At 40.5% G+C, this 11,990-nt stretch overlaps 1 long non-coding RNA gene across 2 annotated transcripts; it reads right to left on the reverse strand.

Annotated features, from left to right (window-relative positions):
• Positions 1-5,631: 5,631 nt before the first annotated feature.
• Positions 5,632-9,484, reverse strand: LOC147310877 (uncharacterized). Of its 2 annotated transcripts, XR_015125478.1 has the most exons (4): positions 9,294-9,484; positions 8,344-8,498; positions 7,927-8,003; positions 5,632-6,626 (listed from the first exon to the last, which is right to left on the reverse strand). It is a non-coding gene; the product is annotated as an uncharacterized LOC147310877 (long non-coding RNA). The 2 variants fall into 2 exon arrangements; XR_015125477.1 differs by lacking the exon at positions 9,294-9,484 and having other exon boundaries at positions 8,344-8,612.
• Positions 9,485-11,990: the final 2,506 nt, after the last annotated feature.

Consider the following 11,990-nt stretch of genomic DNA (forward strand, 5'->3'; position numbering starts at 1 on the left):
GGTGAGCTCCATTAACTCATATCAGCAGAGAGAGAGAGGCACTCTGTGCTGTAAATTAATTAAAATGTCTTAATAAAACTGCCTCTGCTTTCAAGGACAAAATAGAACAGGAGGAGTCTGTTGCTTTCAACAGAAAATCTTATTTGCAGCAGTAAGTGACTTCATCCTCATGATAACCTGTTACCCACATACTGTGCTGCCATAAGTAAAATATTTATACTGTAAAAATAAAATCTAGAAAAAAACCCACACTCGAAATGACAGATTTTTCTTTTCCCTTTTTTATTCACTTCAAACATCTCATACACAACAGGAGGCTGCAAACATCATGCCAGTGTTACAAGATACAGCAATAGAAATTTAAGGAAAGTTCCTTCATGGTTCAGAGGTTGCACAGCAGAGTTTAAAGATAATGTGTGAAATGGACTCTTAAGATTGGTCAGAATTGGCCAATGAAAACATGATAAATGTTAATTTTTTACAAAGAAGGAAAACACATTTCATTTAAATGAATATGTTGCACAAGGGTGCAGGGGAGACATTCCCCCCCTCTCTGTCCCCTTCTGGCCACCTGTGCCTCAATTTTATCTCACAACTTAGACATCCACATTACTTACACTCTCATAACACACACATATATATAGGGCCTTGAGGGTGGGCAAGTTAACGGCGTCCAGTGGACGGTCTGTGTACTCAAACCTACCACGATGATCCATTTGGCAAAGTAAATCCATTGGGTATCCTTGTTGGTCTTCAGACAACAATTCTGATGGCTAAAGAACCAAATGGGACAGGCCAAAAAAAAAAAAAAAAGAATATTTTTAAAATTAATTTAAAATAAAAGCAAATGTTATACCAGCTTCTAACTTTACTTGACAGTGTGGAGAACAAACCTGATAACTCCCAGAAAACTTAAAAATCAACCAAACACATCCGGTCTTTGAGGGCTGTGAGCAAAAACGAAGCCGGCCGAGGCCCTAAACAGCTGGAAGCCTGTGTGGTTATTACAGTAACCCCAGCAGTCTACTCTCTGTATGATTTAATTTATACACTGAGTTACTGTGAACAACACAAATGTTAACAGAGGGAGAATTTTGTTGAAGCGCAGTTTATTACGATCATAACCTGCTGTCTTTAACAGTCTCAGTATTGCTCTTTCTTTGTTTGTGTGGGAGTTTCTCCAAAACATGTACTCATTGCCATTATTGACTGTCTGGTATTATAAGTAGTTCTGCTTGGAATTGTGCAGGGCTTGTCTGCGTCAGTGTTTCACAGAACAGCATTATCAATATGTGGCGTTAATCAAATTGGCCAGCAGATGTCACTGTGGACATGTGGTTTTCCATTATTTTGAAGCCGTGACCGACTCTAATGCTTCGAACGTTACATTTTGCTTTTGTTTTTTGTTTGTTTGCTTTTAGGAACTTTATTGAACAAACAATGAGTATACAATCTATCTATCTATCTATCTATCTATCTATCTATCTATCTATCTATCTATCTATATATATATATATATATATATATATATATATATATATATATATATATATATATATATATACATATATATATATATATATATATCTATATATATATATATATATATATATATATATATATATATATATATAGATATATATACATATATATATATATATATATATATATATATATATATATATATATATATATATATATATATATACACTCGGGGTAAAGGGATCAATGCCAATTTAAAATTTATAATTTGATTTAATGGATTAGATTTATATAGCGCTTTTCAAGGCACCCAAAGCGCTTTACAATACCACTATTCAGTCACTCTCGCATTCACACACTGGTGGAGGCAGCAGTTGTAGCCACAGCTGCCCTGGGGCAGACTGACAGAAGCGAGGCTGCCATATCGCGCCATCGGCCCAAATAGAGCGCATTTCATTTATAATGTTGTAAATCCAAGCCCATTATGTATTCATGATTTGAATCCTGCACTGTAAAATATAACTTGTTGTTTCAACTTAAAAATATCAGGCAAAGGGCTGCCTTAAAAATTTAAGTTAAGTCAAGAAATAGAGTTTGTTCTTGTAACACAACCAAATGTTATGTTGATGAAAAATCACATGTTGTCTAAACTTTCGTCTTAGTTTAGTTGACTGAGATTTGTTAGTCAGTTCAACTCCTTTAATTGTCATTTTTACTTGGGAAAACCCTTTCAGATAAATTAAAATAATCTATTGTTTAAACTCTTGTCCTAGTTCAGTTGACTTGGGTTTTTTAGTTAATTCAAATACTTTAGTAGTTCTTTTAACTGGAATCTATTTTAGCTTAACTAACATAATCTGTTAGCTAAGTTGATTGATGTGCGATCGTTGGCAATTAAAATCGACGAGCTCTCAGCACTGGTACGGAGTCAGAGGGAATACCGAGAGTGTAGCCTGATGTGTTTCACCGAATCATGGCTGCACCAGGACATTCCCGATGAGAATGCTTCCGTGGAAGGCTTCCACACTGTTCGGGCGGACACGGACAGCATCGCTAGCGGTAAGCGGAAAGGAGGTGGGCTTGCTGTTTTAGTTAACAACCGGTGGTGTAACCCTGCCAACATAACAGTCAAAGAAAGGATTTGTTGCCCGGACACTGAACTGCGTGCTGTTGGACTCAGGCCGTATTATTTACCCAGGGAATTCTCTCACGTCATCTTGGTGGCTGTTTATGTTCCCCCCTCTGCTAACCCCACAGCTGCATGTGACACTATCCACTCTGCCATAGCTCGGCTACAGACTCAGCACCCGAGTGCCTTTATTGTGATCTCGGGTGACTTCAACCATGTATCACTGGACAATACACTACCAACATTCAAACAATATGTGGACTGTCCCACCAGGGGAGAGAAAACTTTAGACTTACTGTATGCTAACGTCAAGGATGCATACAGCTCCTCCTCCCTCCCCCCACTTGGTAGGTCAGATCATAACCTGATTCACCTCACCCCCCGCTATGTGCCAATTGTAAGGAGGGAACCTGTGACCACCAGGACTTTTAGAAGGTGGTCAGAGGAGGCAATAGCAGAACTACAGGGCTGTTTCGAGGTGACCGACTGGGAAACACTCTGTGAGCCTCACGCCGAGGACATCAATGGGCTTACTGAGTGTATCACAGACTACATAACTTTCTGCACCGACTCCATTGTTCCAGCTCAGACTGTTCATTGTTACCCAAATAACAAGCCGTGGGTGACTAAGGACATCAAAGCCCTCCTCAACAACAAGAAGAGGGCTTTCAGAGGGGGCAACAAAGAGGAGGTGAGGAAGGTCCAGGTGTTACTAAAGGACAAGATCAGAGAGGCCAAGGACAATTACAGGAGGAAGCTGGAGTGGAAACTCCAGCAGAACAGCATGAGAGAGGTGTGGAGGGGCATGAAGACCATCACTGGATTCAGGCCAACCAACAGCAGGGGAGCTGAGGGAGGTGAGAATAGAGCCAACGAGTTGAATCTGTTTTTCAATAGATTCGACACCACAGTGTCTGCTCCCACCCCCACAACCTCACCTGCAGTCAGCCTGGAATCCAGAGCCACACCACTGTGCCAGCCTCTCTCTTCACATGTTGCCTCCTGTGAGATTCCTGACACCCCTCCCCCACCCATCACCTTCACTCAATACCAGGTTGAGATGCAAATGAGGAGACTTCACTCAGGCAAGTCTGCTGGACCAGACGGAGTGAGTCCCCTTGTCCTCAAGACCTGTGCCCCCCAGCTGTGTGGAGTCTTTCATAAACTGTTTATGCTGAGTCTGAGTCTGCAGAGGGTCCCAGTGATGTGGAAGACATCATGCCTCGTCCCTGTACCAGTGGCCCCCAGGATTACAGGCCCGTGGCACTGACCTCCCACATCATGAAGACCCTGGAAAGGCTCATCCTGGACCAGCTGCGACCCATAGTAAGACCACATCTGGATCCCCTTCAGTTCGCTTATCGTCTCGGAACAGAGGACGCCATCATCTACCTGCTCAATCGTGTACACCCATCTGGACCAGCCGGCGAGCACTGTGAGGGTCATGTTTTTTGACTTTTCCAGTGCTTTCAACACCATCAGGCCGACCCTCCTGGGTGATAAGTTAGCAGCGATGCAGGTGGATGCTTCTCTGGTGTCCTGGATTGTTGATTACCTGACAGGAAGACCACAATATGTACGTCTCCCACAGTGTGTGTCTGACAAGGTGATCAGCAACACAGGGGCACCACAGGGGACTGTCCTCTCCCCCTTCCTCTTCACCCTCTACACCACAGACTTCAGCCACTGCACAGAGACCTCCATCTTCAGAAGTTTTCTGATGACTCTGCGGTGGTTGGATGCATCAGCAGGGATGATGAGACAGAGTACCGGGCTGTGGTCGACTCCTTTGTCACGTGGTGTGAGCAGAATAATCTGCAGCTCAACGTGGCAAAGACCAAGGAACTGATCGTGGACTTCAGGAAGACCAGGAAACACTTGACCCCTGTTTCAATCCATGGGGTCAGTGTTGACATTGTGGAGGACTATAAATACCTTGGAGTACACATTGACAATAAACTGGACTGGGCTAAAAACACCACAGCACTTTACAGGAAGGGCCAGAGTCGTCTCTATTTTTTGAGGCGACTGAGGTCCTTCAACATCTGCCAGAAAATGCTGAGGATTTTCTATGAGTCTGTTGTGGCCAGTGCGATCCTCTATGCTGTTGCATGCTGGGGGAGCAGGCTGAGGGTCGCAGATGCCAACAGACTCAATAAACTAATCCGTAAGGCCAGCAAAGTTGTGGGGATGGAGCTGGACTCCCTCAAGGTGGTGTCGGAGAGGCGGATGCTGTCCAAGATAAAGACAATGTTGGATAACACCTCCCACCCACTCCATGACATGCTGGTCAGTCACAGGAGCTCGTTCAGTGAGAGACTGAGATTACCGAAAAGCACCACTGAACGACACAGGAAATCATTCCTGCCTGTGGCTCTCTGTACAACGCATCCACTTAACACACTGGTTACTGCTATAACTACACATGTTTCTTTTTAAGCTATTTATTTATGAGTGACTTATGTATGTATGTATGTATATATATGTATATATTGTACTATTCTTAGTTAGTGTATTGTCTGTCTTGTCTTAATGTTGGTTTATAATGGAGCACTGTAACAAAAAATTATTTCCCCCAGGGATCAATAAAGTATTCTGATTCTGATTCTGATTTAAGTTTATTAATTAACTGAGCTCCTTAAGGTATCTGAGTGAACTTGTAAATCAGTTTCATTTTAATTATCAGAGTTGATTGACTGGATGTAAAGAAAAATGTGTATTGAACATCTTAAGGGTTTTTTTTAGCTTTCCAACATCCATTTCAGCAAAACTACCTGTTAGGTTTATCTTAGATCTCAGGTTTAAATATCTACATTCCTTTAAATTTTCTGTTGTTTACAGAAAGAAAGAAAAACCCACAGATTCCATTAAAGTGTATCTGATCAATTCAGGCAGAAAGTTTGTTTTAAGAACATGACAAGACAATTACTCATGAGCACGCAACATTCAACCTTTATTGTGCCATCTTAGTCATCTGAGAAACAGAGAAATCAGTGACGTAACTCATCAGGCTCACAATCCATCAAAACTCAAAAGTTGCTCGCTGTGAAACAATAAATTTGAACTTGGGCTTGAGCCCAGTTTGGGTGAAGATTAAATTCTGACCAATACTCTAGGAGCAGTAGTGATTCTTGTGAAGTAACAACATAAAGTCTGCATTATTGTAATGTATCAACGGGACACTTGCTATTTTAGAAAAGTTATTCTTTACATTTGCAAAATTTTTAAACTTCATTGTGCTCAGTCACACCTGTTAGCATAAAACTTGAAATATTAAAATAGTACAAAACCTTTGATAAGTGACAGTAAAGATCAGTTTATAACAACTAAGACATCAAACTCTTGTATTTGTCTTCGTTTACAATTGCAACAAATTCCACAGAACCAACAGCTCTGAAAATGAGTGCATGCTTCTGAAACATTTGATAATATGAATATTTCAGCAACATTAGTTTGAGTCTGCTCAATTGCAAAACAAAGGGAAAACTACTGACTTGATGAGATAAGCATCTGCAGAGTCCACCATTATATTGTTGTTCACATAAGTTTCTTAAACCATGAACAAATGAGTAATTGTCTAATCTGGAATGTAAAGTGTAGTCATTTAGTGACATGCAAAAGTGAGAATGAGAACTTGCAAGAAAAAACAAACAGTAAAATAAAAACTGTCCTTAACACTAAGGCAATTGTATGCTGTGAGCATACAATTACAGTTCTGTATGGCGTTCTGCAAGAGTCTGTTTCTTGGACCATGCACTAGTGAGAAGCACTGCCTTCCACCAATGTTCATTAGGATGTTCTGAATGACTTCAAAGATGCCCTTAAGTTCCTTTGGATAGTCTATGTTGAGGGCAAAGAGAAGGCCCATCAGCATGGAAATGGCACTTGAGACATCCCTCAGATTAGACAGGATTACTGTCTCAACGACAACCAACACATCGATGATGTCTTCTTCTTTCACCATCACAATGGCAACTTTCATCCTCTTAGAAAGCGTGTCTTCAATACCTGTCGGCTATAAAAGGGTTCAAAGACAAAAAATTACACAATTACAATTACACAATATCCCTCGTGCTTAAGAATTCATGTCTTTCCAAAGAAGAGCCATACCGATACCTTGGCTGATGCTGATTGGCTTTGGGTAACACTTATTAGTTGTTAAAGTTTTTTCAGAATGAGATATGCACCCCCATGTTACAAATCCATTTCTTGCTTTAAACAAAGACCATGTTCATAAATAACTGAGCATGTCTTCAATTGCAGAATTCAAACAAAATTTTCAATTAAAATGGTAAATGGCCTGTATTTGTAAAGCGCTTTATTAGTACCCTAAGGACTCCAAAGCGCTTTACACATCCAGTCATTCACACACATGGGTGGATGACTGAATCGTGGCTCAAGAGTTGACAGTTCGTCTTATAATCGGAAGGTTGCCGGTTCGAGCCCCGGCTCCGACGGTCTCAGTCGTTGTGTCCTTGGGTAGACACTTCACCTATTGCCTACTGGTGGTGGTCAGAGGGCCCGGTGGTGCCAGTGTCCGGCAGCCTCGCCTCTGTCAGTGCGCCCCAGGGTGGCTGTGGCTACAATGTAGCTGCCATCACCAGTGTGTGTGAATTTAAATCTACTTACGCTAAATATTGGCTGTGCTCTAAACCAAATCTGTCTGAGAATACATGAAATGTGCAAACTGCAGCTACACTACAGGATCAGATTGTGGCTCCATAGACAATGCTTCTTTAATCAGTTTATTGATTAAAGTTTATTTTTTCCCTTATATTAACATCATGAAAAAAAGAGCATATAGACATGGCTGGACACGTTGCATAACTGGCACTGAATATCAACATCCACCTTTACCCAGCTGCCCAATGACTCTGGGCCAGTAACCTTTAATTGCTTACCCAGTCTACACAGTCTCTTTTCCAGGGTCCAGGACATTTCACCAAAGTATTGCCCCCCACAGCTGTAGCAGCCACTGCAGGCCCTTAAATGTCCTAATATCTCAGCCATTACTATATACAATGTGAGAAATCAAACGTAAAGCTGAAGTGAACAGTACAGCAGCGAAATGTCAAAGACCCTGGTGAAGACATGAATAAACACAAGACACTAATAATATCAATGCTAGCTTGCCAGTTAGTTTCTCTGAAACCCAGACCAAATCCAGTGTCAAAGATCTTGTAATAATACATTTGGTGAGGAAGAACACATGTTCTAAACACGTGGCATCTATGAAACAATAGATGCCACGTGTTTAATTTAAAATCCACTGTGGTGCTGTCATTATTAAATTTACTAAAAGAAACAATGCTAACCTTCACAGTCTTGAGAGTGTGTGAGGGATCTTCCTTTAGAAGATGAGGCCCTCTGTCCTCTTCCTTTGTGTAGGGCTCTGGTCAAAGAAGTCAAAAAGAAAACAAAAACACTTTTTAAACAGTGTTTATGAAGCATGCAGACAGCTCCAAATTCACAGCTTTTTGATACATAATTCCATCAATATATGATTATCATTGGAGATTTTGAATCAGGCTTATCAGGACATTCAAGTAGAATATGATATCCAACCTACCACCAATATACACAGATTCTGTAAAAGTTACCACACTAAATGTCCTAAATGTGAAAATATGATGACAGACTTTGCTTATCAGCTTTCTTTCAATGAGTTCATCAGTTGAACTGGATAACCTGAAACTTAAACAAAGGATTAGATTTCGCAGTTGAACACTTACATCATCACCGAAGCATTTTATGAGCATTTTATGAGCCTAGTCCTATGCCGCTCTTGATTTTGTACAGCTCCACGAACCTCTCCATAATGGTCAAGCACAGCAAAAAGGAACCCTTTCAGGTCAACAGATGTAAGACGGGCAAATTCTGCTTCAACCTGAGCAACAGAAGAAGAGGGGTGGGGAGTACAGGCAGAATAAAAAAAAGATTCTTTGAGACCCAAATTTAAGCAAACTGAGGCTTAATCTCAGGCCCATTAGAGAAAACACAAACACACAAAAGCAAACAAACAAAAAGATGCACTTTACCTGCCGTTCAGCGAACAAGGAAGTTCAGAGAACAATAAGCTCTGTCTTGAAATCTTTTAAAGTAGAATGATTGTGAAAATGACTTATGTGATGTAAAACTTTAGTAAATGTGTGATTAAAAGAACACTGAGTAAAAGGACAAGTAACAATTTCCTTATTCCTCAGATGTTTACCTTGATGAGCAACACATTGCTTTAGTCCAACTGCCTCATTAAAGTTACACAACAGGCTTTTTACATTAAAGCCAGCGAGTCCATTACATACTCGCTTTTTATATCTGAAATACTGTGCACATTCTGTGTATATGTAGTGGACAGCAATTTACCCAAAAAAGTCCACCTCATTTAAATGACAAAGTCAGATGTGATCATCTAGACCTGTGAAAATAAATTAATGACAAACCTTCAGTTATGGATGTTATTACAACCACAAGAACCTAAACAGTCTGCTCCATTGATCTGTTAGAGAATCATGTGTTGGTAGCACGTCTGAATATTTACTTTATGCCACCTGCATGCGATCATCAATAGTGCAATATTACTTCTTAAGAAGTACCCTGACACTACAATCTTTATATCATTTGTTAAGTTACAATATAATCTGTGGTGTTTCCAATATGACAAAATGCACAAATTGTAACTTACCATTTGACTCCACTGACAAAAATAAATCCCCAGCATCAAGTTTGGCTTCACAGACCTAAAATAAGTAAAATAAAAATATATGTTATAATTATATTGTTTTCGCCATTTATTCATGTTTGCTAATTTTCTGACATATAAACAATGTTAGTTTTGTTACAATACAGGGAATGCAGTTTAATTAAAAGGTAAATTATGCAAAAAAACAAACAAACAAAAAACTTCTGCAGTATACCATGCCAAAAATCAGTGTCTCTCATGCCAATTATTTTATCACTACAACTCTTTTAGTATGGAAACTCACACAATCTAGTCATACTGATCACAAGAGTTAAAAAATAAGTTAAAATAGTGAGCTGTTGTTAAGCATAAAGCATTTCAGGGTAACAAATAACTGCACAATATAATAAAAGCAAAAAATAAACACACTGGAGGACTATCTGATACAAACTAATATAATGCTGGTTTGTAGACCATATTTTGTCTCAATCCTCAGTGCACTCTTGCAGCTCAGAGGCGGAGCCAGACATTTGAAACACCCGGGCTTAGCCCCGGGTGTTATTTAAGACCTGATTATTTAAGACCTCACATACAAGGTCTTAAATAATCAGGCCCCATCTTATCTTAATGACCTTGTAGTACCATATCACCCTATTAGAGCACTTCGCTCTCACACTGCAGGCTTACTTGTTGTTCCTAGAGTATTTAAAAGTAGAATGGAAGGCAGAGCCTTCAGTTTTATCTTTTGTCCTGTCTTCCTCTGCTCATCCCAACAGGTTGTGGCAGATGGCTGTCCCTTCCTCAGCCTGGTGCTACTGGAGGATTCTTTCTTTTAAAATTGAGTTTTTCCTTCCCACTGTTGCCAAAGCGCATGCTCATCAGAAATCATATGATTATTGGGTTTTTTCTGTATTTTTCTCTCATCCACATCAAAAGGAGCAGGTTAAAGTGGTTCTGGCATCTGACAAGGATTCCTCCTGGACGTCTCCCAGGTGAGGTGTACTGGACGAGCTCCCACCAGGAGGAGGCCCTGAATCAGACCCAAGACATGATGGAGTTCCCCTAGATAAGCTGGAGGAGGTGGGTGTGGAAAAGGAGGTCTGGAGTTCTCTGCTTAGGCTGCTGCCCCCACAACCCGGCCACAGATAAGTGAAATAAGTAGATCAAATATAACTTGGTGTTCTAAAGAATATTGTTGTTTCCTTGCAGGACACCAGGAGAGATGAGCCCTCCATCACAGATGGTGTGGTCACCTGCAGGTTCAAGGTCATTGCATCTCCAGCCCACATCTACTGCCACTGTACTTAAGGGAAGTTGGGACAATGTTAAAGACTTTCTTCAGACAATTGCATTTGGATGAGCTAAATTCATGACAGGCACTCAAGCAGTAATGCCTCGACTGACAAATGAACATACCAAGCTTCTGTGTTGTTTGAGCCAGAGACTGCACTTGTGGATGAACAATAAAAACATTTTATATTTATTATATTAGTAATGTAACTTGCAATAAAAAGTTATGGGAAGCTTAAACTTAGTTTCAGAATAATTAAATCTGAGACTTTGTTTTATTGAAAAGTTAAAGTTTTAAAGTGTGTGACAAATAAAATAATAAATTATTAAGTAACACCAGCTACAATATTGGAAATATGTGTGTTGTTCAGCAGAACAGTGTCCAGTATGTTGGCTGAAATGCTTTAAATTTGAAAATAAAAGTTGGGCTGATTTTAACGCATTACAAGGAGTGTTTTAATTATTATTTTCTAAATAAGCAGTGTTTATATTACGTGTAATGAAATAAGTTCAAGGATAATAAAAGGTAATGAGATTTAATTGCATTCAACTTATGTGCAGCAAAACTAAAAATAAGTTACGGAAGTGTTCAAATAATATGTGTGCTTTTAAAAATGCTCGTCTATTTAAAGACTACACAATCTGTGTTAATTCTAATTATACCACAATCCCTTGCCTGTTGTGTTAAATATACATAAACAGTATGTGTTATCAGATGAAAGTACAAAACTCTCAAGAACCCCCCTCCTAAATTTCAGGTGGCATTTTAAAAACATGCCATGACATAACACACAGCTGCTATTGTCAGGGTGAGGTCGTGGACGAAAGAAGGAGGACCCAAACGCTGGACTCACGGTGCAGAAATGAAGGGGATTTATTGGAGGGTGAGTGAACAAAGCAGGACAGATGGAGTGACTGGCTGGCTGAAAGACTGGAAGAATGGCTGGCTGACTAACTGAACATACAGACGGAGGGACGACATGAACATCAACATCAATGACACGACAGAGAACTGGTGAAACCGAGGAACTTAAATACACAGGTGAATGATGACAATGATTGGAAACAGGTGAGTACAGGGCTGAACATAATCTGACTAATGACACGGGAGACAAGCTGACACGGGAAAAAACAGGAAGTGAGAACATTAATGTGGCGAACCAAACTGAACATGAACAAACTGAAATCACTGGGTCAACGACCCAGGAACCCTGACAGTACCCCCCCCTCCAAAGGCCGGCACCCGACGGCCAAAAGAGAAAGAAAAAAAAACCAGAACAGGGTGGGCGGAGGGGGCCCAGGACGGCGGGACGGAGTCCACACCAAGACGGTTCAGGTGGGCGCCCCCGTGGCCCGTGGCCGAGACGAGACAGTTCAGGTGGGCGTCCACGCGGCCCGTGGCCGAGACGA

Source organism: Aulonocara sp. 'chitande type north' Nkhata Bay, linkage group LG16 (genome assembly GCF_057382095.1).
Source record: "Aulonocara sp. 'chitande type north' Nkhata Bay isolate Kocher_YH1m ecotype deep benthic linkage group LG16, A_spYH_male_GT1.1, whole genome shotgun sequence".
In the NCBI taxonomy this organism is placed as follows: domain Eukaryota; kingdom Metazoa; phylum Chordata; class Actinopteri; order Cichliformes; family Cichlidae; genus Aulonocara; species Aulonocara sp. 'chitande type north' Nkhata Bay.